A 23,843-nucleotide genomic window follows, 5' to 3' on the forward strand; every position below is an offset into this window, starting at 1 on the left:
ACTTCAAATTGTGAACTTGCTCTTCCTCCCCACCACTACCACCAATAACAAGATGGGCCCAAAACAGCAGCTTTCATGACCCCACAAGTCTTCCAGAGAGGATGACCTGAGGCAGAGAAGGAACTGTCAGGCTTCATAGCCCTAGACCTCTGTGTCGACCTGAATCAGAATATGAGATACGACAATCTGCCTGTCCACAGGATGAGGAAACCACAGGATGAAGGCAGAAATCTGGATAGAAACACTGGCTTGCACGTGTCAAGTTTGAGAGAAGGACCTCTTAGAGGGAAAACTCTTTCTGCCACAGGGACCAGTAGGCCAACTGCTGCAATGTAGATCAGGAATTCCTTCCCGGCAATCCAAATACCTGCAACTTAACTCTGGGTGCGACTCTGGCAGGTTAGCTATACAGACCTGAGGCTGAAACTAGAAGTTTATTAGAGACATCTTTTTAGCTTCTGCCCTGACCTTTATTGATGACTAGAGATGTAATGAATATTCACAAAATTTCTTGTTGTGGGTCTCCTCATGCTGAGACTTCCTGCAGAGACTTCCTCTGCATCAAAAAGATTTCCTGGCTTCTGGCAAGAACAAGATTTCGAGCCACAACGATACCCACTGTTTTTGATTTCAGGGCTCATGGCGTGACTCCAAGAAATGGTTTATGTGAAGCAGGAGCTCAGTAACATGTGGAGCTTGTTGCACATCAAGAAATGTGGTTAATGGAAGACAGCATTCTGACTGACTTTTGAAGTTTTGATTACATAGAGATGACATTCAGTCAGTGTAGTACTCCTGCTAATTTCTGTCATTTTATGAATAATATTTTCTGGGACTTCCTGAACTTCTTCACCATTATTTGTTCAGCTTTTCTTCTGTTCTACATTCCATGTCCCCCCCCCTTTATTGGCTTTAAGAACACTGTCTGCATGCAGGGATAGCATTAGGAGGGAAAAACCTGAGAATGAGCTGAGGCTCAGCTAAGGACACTAAAAGCAACAAAAAAGCGTTCTTCAGGTATGTACATAGCAACAGACTAAGAAAAGAAACAGTGGCTCAGCTACTCAACGGAGATGGAAAATTTGTAGCAAATTACAAAGAAAAGGAAGAAGTGCTCAATTCCTATTTTAGCTCAGTCTTTTTCAAAGGACAGACTATGACCCTCCAGACAAATGTGAAGTGTAAGTGGAGAGGACAAAATTGCAGCTAAGATTAACAAACAGTCAAGGAACATTATATTACAGTGGTGCCTCGCTAGCTGATGATAATCCATTCCACTGAAATCGCTGTTTAGCGAAATCATTGTCTAGCGAAAAGCATTTCCCCATTGGAATGCATTGAAACCTGTTTAATGCGTTCCAATGGGGAAGAATCATCGTTGTCTAGCGAAGATAGGCCATAGGAAAGCCACTTTGTGAACTGCCGATCAGCTGTTTAAATCGCTGTCTTGCGAAGCTTAGGTCTGAAAACACCTGTTTTGCGAGCGTGGAGGGAGCTGTTAAAATTGTCGTCTAGCGAAAATCGCTTTGCGAAGCAGGTACCAAACATTGTCCACCGAAAATCCCCCATAGGAATCACTGTTTTGTAAATCACTATAGTGATCACAAAAAGTCAATGTCTAGCGAAAAAACTGTCATGCGGGGTAATTGTCTAGCGAGGCACCACTGTACCTTGAATGAGTTCAAATCTCCAGGGCTGGATAAACTACATACAAAAGTATGGAAGGAACTGACTGAAGAACTCTCAGAACCACTGTCCATTATTTTCTTGAACTCATGGGGAATGGGTGAGGTGCCAGACGAGTGGAGGAGGGCTAATGCTGTCTACAAAAAGGGCAAAAAGAAGAAACCTGGGAACTAGAGATCAGTGAGCCTAACATCAATCCCAGGGGGGGAAATTCTGGAACAGATTATAAAGTAAGTAGTCACTATGCAAACACCTAGAAAACAATGAAGTAATAAATAGAAGCCAACACTGATTTGTCAAGAACAAATCCTGCCAGACTAATCTGATCTCATGTTTTGATTGGGTAACTTCTGTGATAGACAGAGGAATGCTGTAGACATAGTATATCTTCACCAGCAAAGCTTTTGACAGAGTGCCCCATGATATTCTGATTGGCAAGTTAACTAGATGTGGACTGGATAGAACAACTGTCAGGTGGATAACTATTGGCTACAGAATCATACTCAGAGGGTGATGATTAATAGCTCCTTCTCAAATTGGGAGGAGGTAACAAGTGGCCTTATAGGCCCCTTCCAAGGTCATCATTCTATGATTCTAAACTGGATAAATGCAGCATTTACCTCTTGATTGTGGATTTCTTGGGATATTGCATAACCTGCTTCAGAGTCCAGAAGGATTCCATCAAAGTGGAGGCCATTTTATCTTGTCACTCTCCTCAAAGAATGAAGGATGCACATGGCCTCTTTGCTCTCGTATTTTCTACTGCTATTTTGTCCCTGGCTTTGTCAAGCTAACCATATCATCCAAATCTGCTTTAGTCTTGATTACCATTCCTGTAGCAAGTAGCTGTCAGGCGGGTTGCAGAAGTTGGAAGCATTCACCCCAGTCAGTTCTGTAGCATTCTGGCCTCTAGACCCCATTTGTGCACTGACTTAGCTCTGGGTTACTCCTGGCCTTTGGCTTTGGAGCACTCTCATCTGTTTTACGTGGCTTTCTAGTAGCAGTCTGTTTGCTCAAAATCTGCATTTTCTCTTGGCCCTGATCCTTTGGTGATAGGGAATAACACTAGCCAGGTTTCATGGGCCTAAATCATAAAGCACATATAGTTTTTTTTTTGTGAATTGTAGATTTTCATTACTGTGGCTTAGTAGAATGAGCTAGAAGTAATGGATTCCTACAACTAATTCAGTGTTTCCCAAATCTCATGGTGCCACTGGAAATGGCCAGCCTGAATCATGCTGCTAGCAAATTTGGAAGCTTAAGGACCAGGTAAATATCATCAGTCTCTGTTAGCTGATTTCTGTCCACCTTTCAAAATGAATTTCAGAAGACGGGAGGAAGAGTGACACTTTCCTTAGGCTTGGTCTTTTCAAACTGGCAGAGGAAACAAAGCTCAGAAAATTTAAGCCAATTATAGACCAAGTGAAGCGGAGCTTGCTAGTTGCTATTTACTATTGTAACAACGGGTTTTATTTTTAAAATAATAGCATTCGGCTTAAATATCATATGATGTTTGGCATGCAGTTGTGGAACTTAACGGTAGTGATATTGCAGATGGGCTGGTGGAACTGCATGGCTGCTACAAGTGAAAAGGATCATGAGAACCGGTCCTCAAATGCCTTTCCACTTGGCTAAGTTTCCCTGGTGGACTGGTCTGTGGCTGCAGATGTTCTGACCAACTTACGGTGTTAGGCAGAACCTGTTTTTGTTTAACAAATATGTTCCTTTTCAGTCAATTATTTAATCTAGTTTGAAGCATAATTAGTTTAACAACACATCTACACAAGCATTTCCTTTGCTTTCTTGATTGTTCTTGAAATTGATAGGTGACTGTAACAGAATGACTGCCTTGTTTTTCTTGATCATAGTTGTGGCTTTATACGTTCGTGGTGCTCTGTAGATCTGCCACCTGTCAATTGAATTTTGATGAGCTAGACTTTATATAATCCTTTGCAATTAAGATATACTGGTGCTAGAATGTTGATGAAACATTTTTAATGACCCTCGGGCCCTGGAAGATGTGGGAAGACTTGTGCTTGCTCATTCAAAATGTATTAAATACATATTAATTTCACAACACACAACTTCTGAATGTTGTTTGTAATTTGCCTGCCTAATTACTACAGTTGCACCTGCAGAATTACATGCTAGCAAGTCCTCTAGGCACAAATAATGACTATTAAAATATATCCTCTGTGTTGATTATATAGCACCTATAAATAAAATATTGTTCTGTTTTTCTCATGATTACGGATTTCGCACACATTTATTGCCTGATAGAAAAATAATTTGGATTTTTTGATCTATGAACCCATTTCTTGGGGAGTTATTGACATCATAGTCGGAATTCCCTTTGAAAGCCAACTTTTATTAGTGTTTATCTCTTGTCTTTTTTCTACTTTCTTCTAGCATGTGAATAAGGAAGGCTTTTAGACTGAAAATGACTACTTTTCAGTCTACTGAAAGAGCCTACTACTCTTCAGCTATGCAAAAAGTAATAATAATTTGAGAAGGAGAATGCAAATTGTATAAACTATAAATAAATACTTAGAGAAAGTAACAAATGGATTGATTTAGTTTACCTGCAAGTAGCTGTAAGCTTGAGATAATGTTATAATATATTTAAACTGAAAAACTGATAAAATGTTTTGGTTCATTGTGTAAACGTCAACATAAAGTAAATTGATAAGTAATGCATACTAATATGAAGAGGATTTCCCCTGTTGAATTAAATTACGTATAACTTGCCAAGATTTTTTTCTACTTTGGAGCCTTTGAGTTCCATGCAGTGAAGGATTCTCCAGTATGTCCAGCTTCTCCAGCACAATGTTGATATGATACTGCTGTATTTTGACATTTTTACTCAGCTTAGGTGATGTATATGTGCTATTGATGAAGGAAGAACAGGTACCAAGAAAGAAGACAGACAAATAGCTAAGAAATGCCGGGATGGTGTTAGGAAGACAAAAAGCTGAGGATATGCTGAGGTTAGTAAGAGGCCTTAAAAGTAATTTTAAAAAGCATTTTTCAGGTATATGTGTAGTGAGAGATAGAGAAAAGAAATAGTGGTTCAGCTGCTCAGTGGGAATGGAAAAATGATAACAGATGACAAAGAAAAGGCAGAAATTAGCTTGGTCTTTTTCTAAAAGACAGTCTATCACCCTCCAGGAAATGTGAACTACAAATGAAGAGGATAGAATTGCAGTTTAAGATTGATAAACAAATAATCAAGGAATACTTTATTACTTTGAATCAATTCCAATCTCCAGGGCTGGGTAAACTGCACCCAAGGGTTTTGAAGAAACTGACTAAAGAACTCTCAGAACCACTGTCTATTATTTTCTTAAAATCATGGAGGATGAGTGAAATGCTGGATGATTGGAGGAGGGCTCACATCCCTTTCTCCAAAAAGAAGGAACTTGGGAGCTAGAGACTAGTCAGCCTGACATCAATCTCAGGGAAAACTTTGGAGCGGATTATAATGTAGTCACTATGCAAACACCTAGAAAATAATGTGGTAATAAAAAGAAGTATTATTTCTCAAGAACAAATCCTGCCAGACTAATCTTATCTCATTCTCTCCACCACCACTACCCCTTTTTTAAATTAGGTAACCTCCCTGGTAGATTGTGGGAATGATATATATGTCATATATCTTGACTTCAGCAAAACTTTTGACAAAGTGTGCCATGATATTCTGATTGGCAAGTTAACTAGATGTGGACTGGATAGAATAACTATCAGGTGGATACACAGTTGGCTACAGGATTGTACTCAGAGGATTATGATTATTAATAGCTCCTTCTCAAACTGAGAGGAGGTAACAAGTGGGGTATCTCAGAACTCAATCCTAGGCCCAGTGCTGTCCAATGTTTTTAATAATGACCCAGATCAGGGGGTGCAGGGATTACTAATCAAATTTGTGGATGACACAAAACTGAGTGAGTGGAATAGCTAACACCTGGAAGACAGAAAGAAAATTCAAAGTGATCTAAATAGGCTTGAGCACAGGGCTGAAAGCAACAGGAAGAATTTCAAGCGGAGTAAGTACACAGTAGTTCACCTAGGAAAAAGAAAGCAAAGACACAGTTACAAGATGGGGGATACCTGGTTCAGCAATACTATGAGTGAGAAGGATCTTGATCATAAGCTGAATATGAGCCAACAGTGTGATGTAGTTAAAAAAAGGCAAATGCTGTTTTAGGATGCATTAGCAGAAGTATCCAAGTCCTGTGAGGTATTAGCTGCCCTTTATTAGGCATTGGTTAGGCTTCACCTTGAGTACTGTGTTCAGTTCTGGACACCACACTTCAAGAAGGATGACAACAGATTGGAACAATTTCAGAGGAGGGCGACAAGGATGATCAGGGGGCTGGAAACCAAGCTTTATAAGGAAAGACTGAAAGAATGTTTAGCCTTGAGAAAAGAAGGCTGAGGTGAGATATGACAGCAGTTTGCAAATACCTGAAAGGCTATCATACAGAGGCAGGGCGGGATCTGTTCTCAGTCATCCCAGATTGTAGGACATACAAAAATGGGCTCAAGTTGCAGCAAGTCAGATTTCAGTTGAATATCAGGAAAAACGTCCTGTTAAACCACTGTGGCAGTGGAACCAATTACATTGAGAGGTGGCCAGTGCTCCAGCACTGGAGGCATTCAAGAGAAATTTAGACAACCACCTGGCAGATATCCATCCTTTGATTTATATTTCTGCACTGAGCAGAGGGTTGTACTTGATGACTTTATAGGCCCCGTCCCACTTCATGATTCTATGATTCTTAACTGATAGCACTTTTTTAGATACTTGAAAGACTGTTATACAAATAAGAAGCAGATTGGGTGGGATTTGTCTGTTTTCTTTATGGATATCTTATTGCTGGGACCCCCCTATAGGCCATTAGATGGCATGGAATAAAAATAAAATTAGACAGACAGACAGACAGACAGACAGACAGACAGACAGACAGACAGACAGACAGACAGATAGATAGATAGATAGATAGATAGATAGATAGATAGATAGATAGATAGATAGATAGATAGATAGATAGATAGATAGATAGATAGATAGATAGATAGATAGATAGATAGATAGATAGATACTGTTCTCAGTTATCCCACAGTGCAGGACACATAATAATGGGCTCAAGTTATAGGAAGCCAGATTTTGGTTGAAGTTCAGGAAAATCCTCCTGTCAGAACAGTACAATGAAACTAATTACCTAGAAAGATAGTAAGTGTTCTATTTAAGAGAAAATTAGACAATGATCTGTCAGATATACAGTATGTACTTTGATTTGCATTTCTGCATTGAGCAAGGGGTTGGACTCAATGAAATAAACAGAAATGGACTTAAACGGAGAGGATGATCATATTTTGTTCCTTTGTGCCTTCGAGTGCATTTTTCCAAGGTCTGATTAACCAAGGATCCCCCCCATTTCAAAAAATTTTATCGTTCATTTTCTTTTCCTTTCCATATTTCTTTTTTTGTTTTTCTTTAGATTCAATGCACATTTTTTAAAAATTAAAAATGTCTCTGCCAGTAACATTTCATCAAAATAAACATATTTAAATCTACTGAAGTAATTACATTTATCTGTGTTGCTAGTCTAAGAACTGAATGAGAACAGCTGAGTGGCACTGTTTGAGGCAAAAATAATCTTGGCTTTCTCTGTTGCACAATTTAATAACCTCTTTCTGCGTATGAAACTCTGTGAATAATCTAGCATGGCTGCACTGCAGTTCTCTTTCAAAACTGTTAGTTAATACCCTAAAGCAAAAGTGCTACTTTAAAGTGTCTATTATGTAATCTCAGTGTGCAGGTGTTATTGCACAGATATGGTGACAAAAAGAGTATTATGTAGTGGGATCATACCTTTAGAGTTGAAAAAAAAAACCCAGATAATTTCATTTAGCACACTGTAATAGATGTGAATTAGCAGAAAGTAATTTTGTAATAGTTTGCTTTATATTCTTGAATTAATTTTTGGACTTCTCCAAGTACAAGAATAATAAATATCTATTTGATAAAAAACTCAAGGGTGTATGCCTGAGCACACATTCCTGCGGGTAAGCCTACTAAACTTACTTCATTTAGATACAGTACATCTACATTTCACTATTGTCTGCCGTGGGCTTGAATTTTTGAGGTGGAATATAACTTTTGATATAAATTGACCTTCTTGCTGTATTTGACAAGTCATATGTTGGAATGGCCTCTGTGTAGAGGTAGAAATAACATCTAAATGATGATTGCAAACCAAAGATTTTTGCAGCCTATTCTAGGGGGAAAAGGAGTGTTTTTGTTCTTGCTGTAGTTGAGTAAATGGAATACCGTTAATGTTTGCTATGCTATATATTGAGTAGCGGCCCCCAAAAGCAGTTTTCAGACAGTCTTTTTGAGCAGCAACAAAAACAGGAGTATTGTAGTATCTTTTTAAAATATATATATTTCATTATTAACTTTTTAATATATAATCTACTCTTCAGACACTTGGAGCACAGTCCCTGGGTCACATGCTTATATAAAGTGTTCATGATATGGGGGTGGGACTAAGTGGAATGTTAATAATGTTTTGACACCAGTTATTTAGCTTTCAAGGTGACAGTAGATTTACTAATAGTGAACACTCAATATATTAATAAGCTTAAGGTCCTAGGAATTTTCAAATGAACAAGTCTTGATGACTTGAGTTTTAGGAATTCAGATTTCATGGAGACTAAGCTGTGTTGAGGTCATTGTAGAGTACGGAATATTAAAAACTTTTATCATTTATACTTATAATTACGTACAAGACAACAGATTAAACCCAGTTTATTAATATTTATAATATATTAAGCAGCCCCACTCTCTAATGCCTTATTATAAAGAAATTATAAAGAAGTGAGATTTATGTTTGAAGAATTAGGTAGTATCCATAAAAGCTCATAAAAATAAATTAATTAGTCCCGCCATACTTTCATTTTCCTTTGTGTGGTTTTTTTTGTCATAATATTAAACAAAAAAAAACCCTTTTCTGAAGTATGAGGGCAACAGTTGGAGACACTGAGCACCTAATACTTCTGAACAAAAATTGGAGCAAGACTCTTTTAAAATAAACCTCACAGATATCCAGTTTTTAATATCCTCAGGCATGCATTTTATACTTTTTTAGGTCAATTGATATAAGATTGGTTAAATGGCAATCTATAATTGTGGTAATGGGGAGGGAAGTCACAGATGTGCTGATACATCCAGAGCCTTGCCTGCTCATGCCAATCAGGACAGGAGATAACAACACAAAATCTCCCTATTGGTTTGGGTGTATTTTTTTAAAACAACATGAAATTCTTTCACAAGGTTCCATGACAAGATTTAACTTTGGAAATTGGCGCAACCAGGGGAACAATGAGAATTGGAATTTCTGGATCTTAGGCTGCTAGTGTTTCACTTCTTACTTACACCTAGAATGCCCTATTTTAAAACATACCATGGCTACATGTTTTCACCTCTTTAGCTTTCCTGGGGCATATGAGGGCCCATAGCAGACATAGACACCCAGTCTGCTGGCCCAGCTCATCTCTTCCAATGGAGAGAAACTTTCACCCAAACCCCCTTTGGATTGATCTGTTTACTGCTACTTTCAATTAACTTGGTCCAAAAATAAGTGAAGTTATATACATACAGTGGTGCCCCGCTTGACGACAACACTGCTTGATGACAACCCTGCTTGATCGCTATAGCGATCGCAAAACGATGGTTCCTATGGTTTTTTCGCTTTACGTCAATTAGGAGCCTGCTTCGCGAACTGTTTGTTTGCAAAAAAATGTTTTTTCCGGCTCCGCAAAATGGCTTCCCTTTGCAAAATGGCTTCCCTCCCTTCGCAAAATGACTGTTTTCCGGACCCCTGCTTCTGCAGACAGTGATTTTAAACAGCTGATCGACGGGTCTCTATGGGCGATCTTCCCTGGACAATGAGGTATTTCCCCATTGGAACGCATTAACCGGTTTTCAATGCATTCCAATGGGTTTTTTCGCTTGATGACAATTTTGCTTAACACCGATTTTCCTGGAACGGATTATTGTCGTCAAGCGGGGCAACACTGTATATGGTTTACAGAAAGTTGTTTTTATTTTCAATAAGGCCAACACAATTCCAACATTTGAGGATATCTTTCTTCTGCATTTCAGAATTATTTCAGGACACAATAATTTTATTCTGTTGATCTAATTGCATTAGAATATACATTACAAGTACTCTTGTAATTTTTTTCCCCGGGATCATGCTGTGTATGATGCCTTATCTGTATTTCTATTAATGTTTCTATTATCATACTGAGTTATTTTGATGTCATTTTGTTAGCTGCCCCAAGTAATGACTCTGCCACTAGTCAGGTGGGATAAAAATGCAGAGAGAGAGAGAGAGAGAGAGAGAGAGAAACTAACTTTCTAAAGTGTTGGCAGAGAGAATTTTTTATTGTTTTAGACTTCAGGATTGTGCAAACAAAAAAAATTTGTTCTGAGATATTTAAGATGAAATCTAATCCAATGGATGTTTATTTGGAAGCAAGTTTTAGGGTGTGATCGTCTGCAAAAATATATTGTAATTTGGACTGTTTTGTGGAGTGGTCCAATTTCATCTATTTCCTGGCAATCACAGCACACAGGGGAAATCCATTCCAGCTTGACCCTAATCCATGCACAAACTGGACCCTTTTGTTCTAGCTGTAGGGTTTCAATGGGAGGGGGAAGGCTGGAGCAATTCCACAGTAGGTGAAAGGGTTGTTTTAAGGGAGATTGCTCCCATTAAAGTGATCCTTTCCAGTGATGTCTGATTGAACCCTTTGTGAGTTCATTAAGACCTTTAGCTGTGGACATGTGCCTAGCATCAATTTTAGTGCATTTTTTCTTTTAATTTTCACAAACTATTTACCAATATAAAATACAGTATGTTTGTGGTGTGTGGGTGGGTGGGTATGTGTGCATGCATGTGTGTGTGTGTGCGCGCATATGTAAATTGATCTCAAAAATAGTTTTGAATATGGAAATTAATAGGAGATGCAGCAGTACACAGAAAATAAAACTGTGTGCTGCCAAATGAATTCTGACTTATGGTGATCCTTTTAAGGGTTTTGTAGGTAGTAGTCTACCAGACGTGGTCTACCGTTCCCTTCTTTTGGGGTCATCTTGGGACTGTACAATTTGCCCAAGGCCACACAGGCTGTATCTTTTTTAAAAAAACTTAAATTTTATTAGTTTTCACTATACTGGATTCTCATTGTGCTTGTTAAACATCATATTACATGGGTTGCTTATAATTATTTATATTTGCATCTTGGTGTCTTCTTAGTTGTCTCTTCAAAATCTATATATATTTTTAAGAATTTGAACCAATCATGTGTGTATTTTAGTGTATAATGTTGACTACTATCATAATATTGCTCTCATAATATTCAGTGTTCTCAAAATCCTCTAATAAAATACCTAATAAAAGCAATTCTGGTTTCAAATCTATATAATTTGAGGTAAGTTAACTGGCCAAATTTGTATTTTATACCAATAATAACTAAATAGGTTTTCTAATGCATAATAAATGTTGTCTAAAGCATTTTATATACATTTTCTTTATTTAATTGTTTAACCATTTCTATCTCCACAGTTTCTGTCATGTCTATATCAATATCGTATCTAATATACTTTAATTAAGTACTATTTGTTTTACCCCTTTCATATCTAGCTTCAATTTATCTTAAGAGCCACCTTGTTATGCCTATGCCCTAATTAGTGATCCCTTATTTCTGCTTGATTTCTTTTTCTAATATATAAGATATGTCCCCTTACAATTCCAGAAGTTAGGTGTATACATGCTTTCAATCTTGAAAGCCCCTTAATATTTTCCCTTTACACCTTTCTAACTCCTTCCCTAGTTTGTCTTTTCCCAATCCTTATTCCTATCTTTCTAAAAATTCTGCCTTCCCTTATACCTTCTGAGACCATTCTATGCACTTGATGTATCTCCAATAGATCTTCCAGACCACACAGGCTGTATCTTTTTTTTTCTAGAGGTATAGTGGGGAATAGAACTCCCAATGTCTACTAACTCACTGAGCTATCGAGCCTAATGACTGCATGCCATAAAGTCAATTACGACTTAAGGCAACCCTTTCCAGAGTTTTCTAGGAAGAGAATACTCAGAAGGGGTTTACCATTACTTTCTTTGGGGGCACTCTGGAACTGTGTAGCTTGTCCATAGCTACACAGGTTGGCTCTTCTCTCGGGAGGCAAAACGGGGAATTGAACCCCCAGTGCCTGGCTCTGAAGCCAGATACTTATATACTGAGCTATCCAGCCAGCTAGTAAACACATAGGCAAACATAATCTGTCTGAAGTCCTGTTCTGCAGTTATGCAAACAGTATAACTTTTGGAAGTCACCTTTAAAAAGTATGCCGTGTACATAACTATACAAGTTTTCGATTATTGTCTGTCTCAGGGAAGTCTGTTAAAGTCCATTCCTTACCATCAAACCAGGATAAAATGATTCAAGTATAAAACAAAGGGAGAAAAAAGCCAGTCAAAATAGAAACAGTTGGCCTGAAGCTTAATAGCGAGAGAGAGCTGATGGAAGCTTTCTAGGGAAAAGTTCCACATGTTTTCTAGAAGCATTTTAGCCCTGGCAATGGTTCCACTGTTCATGTCAAAAATCAGCTTCACAGCTCACCCAGTTAGACACACTCTCAGGCATTCTACAGGGGGTAGATAAAGGAGCTAATTAGAGTTTTTAGGGAGAGAGTGCTTGATTTCTTCCCCTCCCCTCCCATCACTCCATATCGCTTCCCCTTTGTAATTTATATCCATCATTAATTATTAGAAAGGTGAACGAATGCTAAGGCGGTACATCATGATAGGAGTTACAGCATTTCAGTGTTCCAATATAATATTTATGAAATGACTGTGTGTACATGGCCTAATTAAATCTCAGGAAAAGTGAAAGCAGATTTAAATCCCATCTGAACAATTTTTAGAGCTAACATGGTAATTTATTAACCACTGCCAGATTTAGATCACAAAGAACATTTTTTGTGCCAATGCATAAATGGCTTTGAGTTCAATACAGTTTTAGTGAAATGAGATCTGAGACCCTCTTCTCCGATCACTTTTTTAAAAGATCATAACATATGTTGCATTACTTGTTCAATGTATGTGTTTCTATTACAAATAAATAAATAAAAATTTTAAAACTATCGATAAAGAACATGTGTCCCTTAGAGCTGATAAATACTAAGGAGGAAATCTCTTTTTTTAAACTTATTCAAGGTAATGCATACACAGTGGCCAGAATCCTTTTGGTATCCACATACGGTTTACACAACAAACCACATCTAATTACAACTAATTGATACAGCGCCAGGGCATGTCTTAGTCATGTGCCTGGTGCAGCAAAATGTAACAAGGCACCTAATCAATTAGCAATTAGTCATGGCTAGTTACACAGGTTTTTTTGTGAACACCAGGAGGATTTCAGTCACTAGCAGAATAACCATGTTTCTAGTCATAAAATATGCATTGTAATCCTGCATACATTTTACCTGAACATAAACACCATTTAATTAATTTAATTTTACCTCCTTACTAAAAGCATTATTTAGTATTCCTGATCTGTGCACAGATTAGAAAAATCCTGTCTATCAGTATGGTTCTAGCAGTGCAAACCTGTGTAAAGTCACTTACAAGTAAAGTGCTTTGAATTATGTTGTAAGTCTAAACCAGTGGTAGCATGGCTTTGGAAGAGGGTACCTGTTGGGGATTAAGTGAAGAAAACAGGTAATGAAGAAGCAAAATTCAATAGCTGGAATTACGGGAGGTTGAGAAAGAACTTCAGTAATTCCCTTCATGTGTTCGTGAAAGAAACTATCAAGAATTGACACAACTGAGCTAGGTGTGCTACTGGGTGAAGCATGGAAGCATACTTCATTACAGATGGAAGGTTTGCCATTGGTAGGGCAATCCCTGTGAGGGTTAAGGCAAAGACCCACATAAGAGAGAGACATTTCTAGGTGGTATAAAAAATGTTGATGGCTTAAAATGCTGACACATTTCACCCTGTCAATGTCTCAAGGTAATTTTTTTAAAAAAAAATGTAAACCATCTAACATATAATCAACAGAACAAAAAGATAAAATATAAAAACTAACAACCAGAAAAAACTACTATTAACCGAAACCCTCCTTCCTATCCCTATGGATCAGAAGATTTTATTGTTGTCTGGACCTCAAATGTCCTCACGAGGATTCCGGTGGGCACTGACTTCGCTATATATTCAATTTCCCCCTAAGCTCCTGTCTTTTTCTGGGCCCAAATATATATCAGCTTCCAACTTTGCTTTACAAAATCTCTTGGTTGTTCTTGTAGTGCCTTTGAAAGTGTGTCTAGTTCTGCAATGTCCAGTAGCTTCTTTAAAAGTTCTTCCATTGTTGGTGTTTCTTCATTCTTTCATTTTTGGGCCCAGAGTAATCTAGCTGCTGTAAATATATACAGTAGACTATATTTTATTTTCTTATCAATAATTTCTGGCATTATATTCAATAATAACATTTCAGGTTTAAAATTTAATTTTTGTTGAACAATTTCTCTTGCCGTATTTCAAACCTGTATCCAATTTTTATTTATTTATTTATTTATTTATTTATTTATTTATTTATTTATTTATTTATTTATTTATTTATTTATTTATTTATTTTGCTTTTTCACATGACCATCACAGAAGCCACTGGCAATGGTGCGGCTGAAAAATATTGTAAATAAATAAAATAAATAAATAAATATGATAGTAAGTCCCTGGGTTTTCTTTACACTTCCAACACAGATTACTGTTACCTTCTGATATTTTTGCTAATCTCACAGGGTTGAAATGCCATCTATGAAATATTTAGGTTCTCACAGGGATGAAGTGCGATGTAAGGTACATTGGCTTAATCATTTTATGATTCTCTTTCCACATCTTTGTCCATTCATCAATATCAATATAGTACCCAAAATTTGGCACCCATTTTACCATCATCTCTTTCACCCTCTCATCCTCCAAGTCATATTCTGTGGGGGTACCGTTCCTAAGGTTGCTAAGCCACATGGGTGTTCTAGTGAGGGAAAACTCTCCTAGCATCCTGTGGCTGCTTCTGAGGGAAGGAGCTGCCATCATTGTCACTCCTTCTCATTATCATAGAGAGCTTGCTATAGAGGCCTTTCCTTAGGCCAATAAGAGGGCTTGATTAATTGCCTTTCTCCAGACCAACCCTAATAACATGATGTAACCATTGTCCTATATGAACCCTATTTACTATCTGTAATGCTGTCACTACCTGTGACCTTGTAATGTTAATAAAAGGACAGTCTCCTGGTGGCAGAGAGGCAGAACAGCAGAATGTCACAGACGGAAAAGACTTCTCATTCTGCTTCCTTGCTGAGTCACCCACCAGGAGTACTGCTGGTAGACATCCATCTCTGTGTGTGGCCGACTTCTTTAATCTATTGCTAAGAGACTCTTTGCTATCCATGATCTGGTCATCACCACAAAGCCCATCAGCCTGCTCATTGCCTGAACCCCAACAATATTCCAATATTGAATTTTTGAATTATTTTTTCATCAGTATAAATCCATAATTCATCCACCTGTATTTTCCCCTCAAAAAGCCCATATTTTTTTCCTCTTTATATCTCGATTCTAATTTCAGCATTGACCACCAATCTGTAGCTAATCCCAATTTCTTTAGATCTTGTTTGTCTTTTATATTCTGATCTTTAGTTAATAAATCTTTGTATGTGAGTAATGCTCCCTTCTGATTCAATGTTTTCAAAGAGAATGCTTCTATTGGGGCAACCCATATTGGAATTTTCTTGTAAGTTTTTGTTTGAAATTTGTGCCATACTAAACCTAGTGTCTTCCTCAGAACATGTTCTGCAAAGTATGATTGTTCTTTGTATTTCCCATACCATACATATGCATGCCAACCCATTTTTAGATCATGACCCCCCAGTCTCAGTAATCTTTGATTTTCTAATGTTATCCATTCTTTTATCCAGACCATGGCACATGACTTGTACAGTGGACCCTTGACTTACAGACGGCTTGACTTACAGACTTTTTGAGTTACAGACTTCTCTGGCCGCAAAATTTAGGTTTGACTTGCAGACTGAGAATTGACTTACAGACCAGAAAAAAACCAAAATGGAACAAAAACGGCCTGTTACGGGATTAATCAGTTTTCAATGCACTGTAGGTCAATGGAGACTTGACCTACAGACTTTTTGACTTGAGAACCGCCTTCCAATGTGGATTAAGTTCTCAAGTCAAGACCCCACTGTAATATAATAGCCAATTTGGTAATCCTGAACCCCCTCTTTCTTTTAAGTCTTGCAATATTCTAAGTTTTATTCTTGGTTTCTTGGCCTTTGATATAAATTTCAATGTCAGTCTGTCTAGGTCCTTAAAATATTTATAATTTAATAAAATTGATAAGTTTTGGAATAGAAATGTTTTGGTAATATCACTATTTTTACTATGGAAATTCTTCCCATCATGGAGATTCGTAGCTTATTCCATTCTTCCATAACTCTCTGAATTTTCTTCTGTATTGTAAGATAATTTTCTTTCATCAGATTGCTTGTTTTTTGTTTGTTTTTTTGTAACAGTGACTCCTAAATATTTTGCTTTCTGTACCTCCTTGGAATTAGTTTTCTCTACCAATTTGTCCACATCTTCTTTCTTTATGTTCTTAGTCATAATTTTTTTTTTGTAATTTATTTTAAGACCTTCCACAGCTCCGAATTCTTCTATAGTCCTCACCAGTGCTTCCAAGCTATCCAGAGGGTTTTCTGGTATAATTGCTAAATCATCAGCATATGCTTGTAGCTTAAATTCCTGACACATTTCACCCTGTCAATGTCTTAAGGTAATTTTGAGGATCCTATAAATTTAAATAAATGACACTTAAGTATATCCATATAAATATCAATATAGAGTTATTCAAATAATTGAGTGTTGAAAGTTGAAAGACACAAGCATAGGTCTGAAAATTTTATAATGCTGGCCAGGCCACGAGTCCAGACTTTCGTAATTTACAGCTTTTGCCACTCAGTAGCAATTACATACCCTCAGCACCTTTCTAATTAAGCATTTTGGCATATAACATTGTCCAACAAGCAGAACCATGACAAAAAGATTAATCTTGTGAAAATTATAGAATCATGTTTCTTGAGATGTAGCAAACTAATCCAAGAAATTGTATTTTGGACCTCTTTTTTTTTTTTTTTTTTTGCTTCCAATTGAAATGCTGTGGTCCATTTTTAATTCCTTTTTAATATCTGTATAATCTTCTGATCATGGGTTATCTTTAACATCTGTTTTTGCCCCAGTACATCCGTAGTTATTTTACATTTTTACCCAAATATACACATCAGTAAAGAACAATATCAATTTTTGAATTAAGGTAGGTAATAGAAAGGTAATAGAAAAGGAACAAGAAGGTAATAGAAAAAGCCAAGTAGTTACTCAAACTTAGAACAAATGGTGAAGAATATTATATCTACTCACTTAATCAATTTACAGAACTCACTGGGACAGGATTTGATGATGGCCACTACTTTTAAAGAAAATGTTATAAATTCATATATGATATATCTGGCAATGACTTAGTTGCAATAGCAACTCCATGATCAGTAGGCTACTTAAGAGCAGGGACAGTAATAAAATGGAAGAAAAGGACTGTTGCTTTCCAGATCTGCTTCCCCAACATATCTGATGTGGGAAAAGGATGCTAAACTCCTCAGCTTGTAGAATTACCCAGGCCTGCCTGCAGAGTGTCATGAAGACTTTCCTCCGTCACCTTACTCTGTTCTGACAGCCAGAGATGCTGAGGTAGCCAAGAACAAAGATACTGTTCCTCTTCCCTAAGACTACTTTGATATGGTTGCTGTCAGTGACAATGAGATGGTAGTTTTATTTGTCGCCTTGCTAGGCAATCCTTTGTTCTCCCAATGGCTGCCCTTCCCCTCTATTCCTCCTCCCCCTGGCTGGCTATTCAGAAATGTAAGTTCCCACCCGCCTCTATTACCAGCTGGCAGTTTTCTCCTTCTGTTTTGCTGTCTGTTGCAGAAGTTGGGGTCTTCTGAAAGGACTCCAACCTTTCCCGCCATCTCCAGGTCAGGTTTATCTCTGGGCATCCTTGCTAGTGGGGCATCCCAAAGACATTTCACAGATCTTCTACTCCTCATTTATTTATTGATTTAAAATGTTTTTGTGCTGCGTTTCTCCTTAAAAGGACCCAGGGCAGCTTTTTCTTTTCCTCACTTTTTGAGGATCTGTTCTTCCTCACGACTGAGGTCTTTAATTCTAGCGTTGGAGCATAGTATTTTAATTCTTTCAGTAAGAGGACAAAAAAGTCCCAGCTATCACACTGATTGTGCCTGCCAGAGTTTTAAAACATGTACCACTGAACATTCTGTTAAGCTCCATTTGTATTATATGATCTTGAGCATGTTGTCCTAGTCTTTCTTTATGGCTTGGTCAATATACTTGTTTTGTCATGTAGGCTGAATTCCCCAAGAGTAATCTGAGTTGGTACTCTGAGAGATGTGTTTCGTTATTGCCCTTCATTACAGTACAAGCCACACTGTCCCAGTGCCCCGCTTGATTTGCCACTTGGCAACGTTGCGTCTTGTATTTACGTCTTACATTAGAAAGGTTTATGTAGTGCTGTGCAGTGTGATTTTGCTGTATCGTTCTGATTTATTAGTTGACTTTGGAAGCTCTTAGACAGGTGTGCAGTTAATCTTTCTGTATAAACCATTGTAACTCTCTGAATCTTGCTTCATATTGGCCTCATCTTTTTGTCTCAGTGAAAATGTATGATTGCTGTATGTGACCTAATTTATTTTGTGAAGTGCTGCTGAGGATTAAGCAGAAGGGTACAATGTTTGAGAAAATACTGTTTTGCCTCAGTAATACTTTTAAAAATTATTTAAATAGGAATTTCAAAATACCTATTTTTGCCAAAGGCCCTTTAAAATGAAACAGGCTATGAGTAAGGAGGATACTGTAATATCCAGCCCTCTTCCTTGTCAGTAGTAGGCAGTGATAAATGTTTCATTTTCAAGTGCTTGTTTCTTGTTGTATGCATAAATACATGAATTGTGATCTGAGATATTGCATAGTTCCCATGCAAAATACATCTCATATTTGAATTAAGAAATAATTAATATGTTAGCTACATTTTAGAATAACTTTATTTCATTTATTAGATCCATATTTTCCTGCTTCCAGTGACATCTACAGATACGTGACTTTGGCTTTTGCTGTTCCTAGCAGAAATTCCAGACATTTTATTTATGTATGTATTTGTTTGTTTCAACCTCTTCTAGTCTGTTTTCAATATGTTTTACAAAATATATACAGGTTAAAACAAAATACATCTGCTAAAACATGCAAAGAAAGCAAAGTAAAAAGAAAGTTGTACTGAAGTGAAACAATAACTAAAAATCTGAGAAATGGCTCATTGGGACAATGGTCTTAGCTTCATGTTGAAAGCTAACATGACTCAGGATCTTGACTCTGACTCTAGTTAGAGGACAGCTTCAAGGATGGAGAAAGTTTGGTCTCCAGAAGGCAGTTCCCAAGCTGTAGTCACAGTAGAGAAAGGACAACCTGAGTCAGTAGCCCAGGTTCCAGGCATGATAGAGCCTCAGCTACTTTGGAATTGAAATTGGAGGATTTCAACACCACCACCATGAAAACTCCTGAGGCCAAGGAGTATCTCCTTTAATTAGCTCACCCCAGAGGCCACAGGAGGCATTTCATCCTTGCGAGGGCACATTACTGTGTAATAAAATATATAATATTTAACCTACAAACTGGTTCCTTTTTCTTTCCCACATTTCTCTGTACAGAACTATATAAGCCAGCAAACAACTCCAGACTATCATCGAAGCTCTCTGTTAGCTTCTTGGTGAGTCTGGTGTATCTATTAGTAAAGCTTTCTATAGAAGGAACTGTCCATGGTCTTGATCACATCTCTCTGGCATGCACCTTTGCCACACCAAGGGAGAATACATCCTCAAGGATCAAGATGAAGTAGGAGAAAAGTTGATCAAAGTGGGTATTATGGAAGCAGACTTAGGGAGCAGGTCATATCCTAGCCCTGTTATGAGTTTTCACTTGCTTGTCACATTCAGGGTCATCCAGAGAAAAGCCTCTGATGTGTAACTTTGCATTGGCTACAAAGTTACACCTACAAAGGTGTAACTACAAAGATCTTCAGTATCCTTGTTACTGTATTAGCCTACAAAGATCTTCAGTATCCTTGTTACTGTATTTCAGTCACTTGCAAAACTAATACTTCTATTATGTAACTTTGGCACCACTCAAATCTAAGATGGAGATCAGAGATAAAATGTTTAGAAATAAAGTCACCTTAGTAAATCAGTGTTTCCTTAAAGGAGAAGTGTGATCTCATCCATTTACTTTAACAGATGCTTTGGCAATGATTTCAGCAACCATAGCTGGAAATGACCGACACCCATAGAAATATTAAGTTTAAGTTTAGATCCTGGTCTAGTTGCAGAAATATTTGGAGATTTGTGTCACTAAGGCTGCATTATATTCTTCTACACACTTATTTGAGTCAGACTACAGAATTCTAGGGGGTTTAATTCTATAGGGACATGTACAGAAGAAAAATGTGGCTGAGAAACCACATTTATTATCTTTAAAAAATGATAAACATAATTTCCCAATATCCTGAAATAGCTGTCATTTGTACAGGAGTTCTGTTTGGATGTTCTCCAGTTTTACTATTTTCACTTAGTTTCCAATGAGCATATATTGGTTTCTATGTATTAGCTACTTTCAATACCTCTAAATATTTGAGTGATTATTGTAAAGTGTGTCCAAGAATTAGGAACAACACTGGGCTTGGGGGGGGGCATTTTCTGACTCTTAATATTCTAATGCTGCAACCCCACTGACCTCACTTTCTTCTATTTGCACTATAAACTTCTGGTTTGGGCCTGTCAGGCATAATGAAGTTAACAATCTGCAGTTGCACTTATAAGCTGACTCTCCTGGTTTGAGAAATGTGCAGACTACTAGAATTTGTAAGAATGATGCCCTGTCTTCTGTTATGGCCAAGCAGAGACAGAAATCTGTAAAGTATTTCATCTAAATGGAAGTATATGTCTTATTAATCATGTTTAACTCCTAACTTATACTTGCATTGTTAAATATGATTTAGACTGCTAATAGTTTTAAGTGTTATTATCTTTGGTTTCACATTTTATCTTGTGGTATTTCCTCCTTCTTTATTCCATATTAGATTAATAGTGACTCATAAGAACTCTAATTTTGTTACATCAATAAATTTCTTAAGCCTAAATTACTTTGGTAGCCAGTCATTCACGGTTTCAGTGATTTGCACTGTGTGTGAAGGGATCTGAAAATTTCTCAGTTTCAGTTTTCTTATGTTCCTTTGAATTAGGGATGTGCAGATGGATTTGTAAATGTTCAGAAATCCCCAAATAATGCCATATTCAATTACAGTGGTGCCCCACATAGCGAGGTTAATCCGTTCCGGATTAACCGTCGCTATGGGGAAACATCGCTAAACGGAACGGAAAATGCCATTGGAACGCATTAAACTTAGTTCTGTACTCACCGTTTAGTGAAGTTTCCCCCATCCGGCAGCCATTTTCACACCCTCGGTAAGCGAGGGCAGGGCGCGAAAACGCTGCATGCGGCCATTTTGAGTCGCACGGTGGCCATTTTGGAGCCGCCGATCAGCTGATTTCCCGACATCGCAATGCGAAGATCGGTAAGTGAAACGCTTACCGATCTTCGCAATGCGGGTTTTGCCCATTGGGGCTGCCAGTATGCCTTCGCATTAGCGATCCCAAAAAAGGGATCGCTATGCGAATTCGTCGTTGTGTGGTGCGCTTGTTATGCGAGGCACCACTGTAGTTTCAAATAGATCCAAATCTGAATTTGAGACTTTGAGATATCTGTAATAATAATTCCTAATATTCAGAGTCCCATTTACTCCTATAGATTAGAAAGCAAAAGGCTAGGTTTCTGCTTTCTAGAGGAAGTAAAAGTGAAACTGCAGCTCCCAGAAACTCCAACCAGTACAGTTAGTGGTGAAGGTTTCTGGGAATTGCAGTTGAAGAATACCTGGCTTACCCAAGCTTCACAACCACTGCTATAGAACATACTGACTGCTGCCATTGACTGCAACTAGAGGGAAATGTGTACAGGGAAACACATTTATTTTCCCTTCACGGATTGCTGGCTTGTCATGGCAAAGGGGCTTGAGTAATTCAGAGAAGCTATGGGCTATGCAGTGCAGGGGCACCCAAGACAGACAGGTTATAGTGGAGAGTTCCGACTAAACACGATCCACCTGGAGCAGGCATTGGCAAGCCACTCCAGTATCTTTGCCCCAATAAAACCCATGAACAGAAACAAAAGGCTAAAAGATATGACGCTGGAAGATGGGCCCCTCAGGTTGGAAGGCGTTGAACATGCTACTGAGGAAGAGCAGAGGACAAGTACAAGTAGCTCAGAGCTAATGAAGTGGTTGGGCCAGAGCCAAAAGGACGCTTAGCTGTGGATGTGCCTGGAAGTGAAAGGAAAGTCTGATGCTGCAAAGAAAAATACTACATAGGAACCTGGAATGTAAGATCTATGCACCTTGGTAAGCTGGATGTAGTCAAACAGGAGATGGCAAGAAGAAACATTGACAATCCTGGGCATCAGTGAACTAAAGTGGACGGGAATGGGCGAATTCAGTTCAGACAATTATCATATCTACTATTGTGGGCAAGAATCCCGTAGAAGAAATGGAGTAGCCCTCATAGTCAACAAAAGAGTGGGAAAAGCTGTAATGGGATATAATCTCAAAAATGATAGAATGATTTCAATACGAATTCAAGGCAGACCTTTAAACATCACAGTAATCCAAGTTTATGGACCAAACACCAACGCTGAAGAGGCTGAAATTGACCAATTCTATGAAGACTTACAACACCTTCTAGAACTGACACCAAAAAAAAGATGTTCTTGTCATTATAGGGGGCTGGAATGCTAAAGTAGGGAGGCAAAAGGGAAAACAGGGAAGTTTGGCCATGGAGTTCAAAACGAAGCAGGGCAAAGGCTAATAGAGTTTTGTCAAGAGAACAAGCTGGTCATCACAAACACTCTTTTCCAACAACACAAGAGGCGACTCTACACATGGACATCACCAGATGGGCAACATCGAAATCAGATTGATTATATTCTCTGCAGCCAAAGATGGAGAAGCTCATACAGTCAGCAAATGAAGACCTGGAGCTGATGGTGGCTCTAATCATCAGCTTCTCATAGCAAAATTCAAGCTTAAACTGAAGAGAGTAGGAAAAACCACTGGGCTAGTGAGCTATAATATAAACCACATCCCTTATGAATACACAATGGAAGTAAAGAACAGATTTAAGGAACCCAATTTGGTGAACAGAGTGCCTGAAGAACTAGGGATGGAGGCTCGTAACATTGTACGGGAGGCAGCAACAAAAACCATCCCAAAGAAAAGGAAATTCAAGAAAGCAAAGTGGCTGTCCAATGAGGCCTTAAAAATAGCAGAGAAGAGAAGGGAAACAAAATGCAAGGGAGACAGGGAAAGTTACAGAAAACTGAAGGGAGATTTCCAAAGAATAGCAAGGAGAGACAAGAGGGCCTTCTTAAACGAACAGTGCAAAGAAATAGAGGAAAATAATAGAAAGGGTAAAACCAGAGATCTGTTCAAGAAAATTGGAGATATTAGAGGAACATTTTGTGCAAAGATGGACATGATAAAGGACAAAAATGGGTGAGACCTAATAGAAGCAGAAGACATCAAGAAGAGCTGGCAAGAATACACAGAGGAATTATACCGGAAAGATCTGGATATCCCGGACAACCTAGATAGTGTGGTTGCTGACCTTGAGCCAGACATCCTGGAGATTGAAGTCAAGTGTGCCTTAGAAAGCTTGTGTAACAACAAGACCAGTGGAGGTGATGGCATTCCAGTCAAACTATTTAAAATCTTAAAAGATGACGCTGTTAAAGTGCTACACTCAATATGCCAGCAAGTTTAGAAAACTCAGCAGTGGCTAGAGGAT

At 38.0% G+C, this 23,843-nt stretch overlaps 1 protein-coding gene across 3 annotated transcripts in view; it reads left to right on the forward strand.

Moving 5' to 3' along the window:
• PRKG1 (protein kinase cGMP-dependent 1) overlaps positions 1 to 23,843 on the forward strand; it is an 833,788-nt gene that overhangs the window by 611,783 nt on the left and 198,162 nt on the right. The gene's annotated exons all lie outside the window — the stretch shown is intronic.

Source organism: Pogona vitticeps, chromosome 3, assembly GCF_051106095.1.
Source record: "Pogona vitticeps strain Pit_001003342236 chromosome 3, PviZW2.1, whole genome shotgun sequence".
Lineage (NCBI taxonomy): Eukaryota > Metazoa > Chordata > Lepidosauria > Squamata > Agamidae > Pogona > Pogona vitticeps.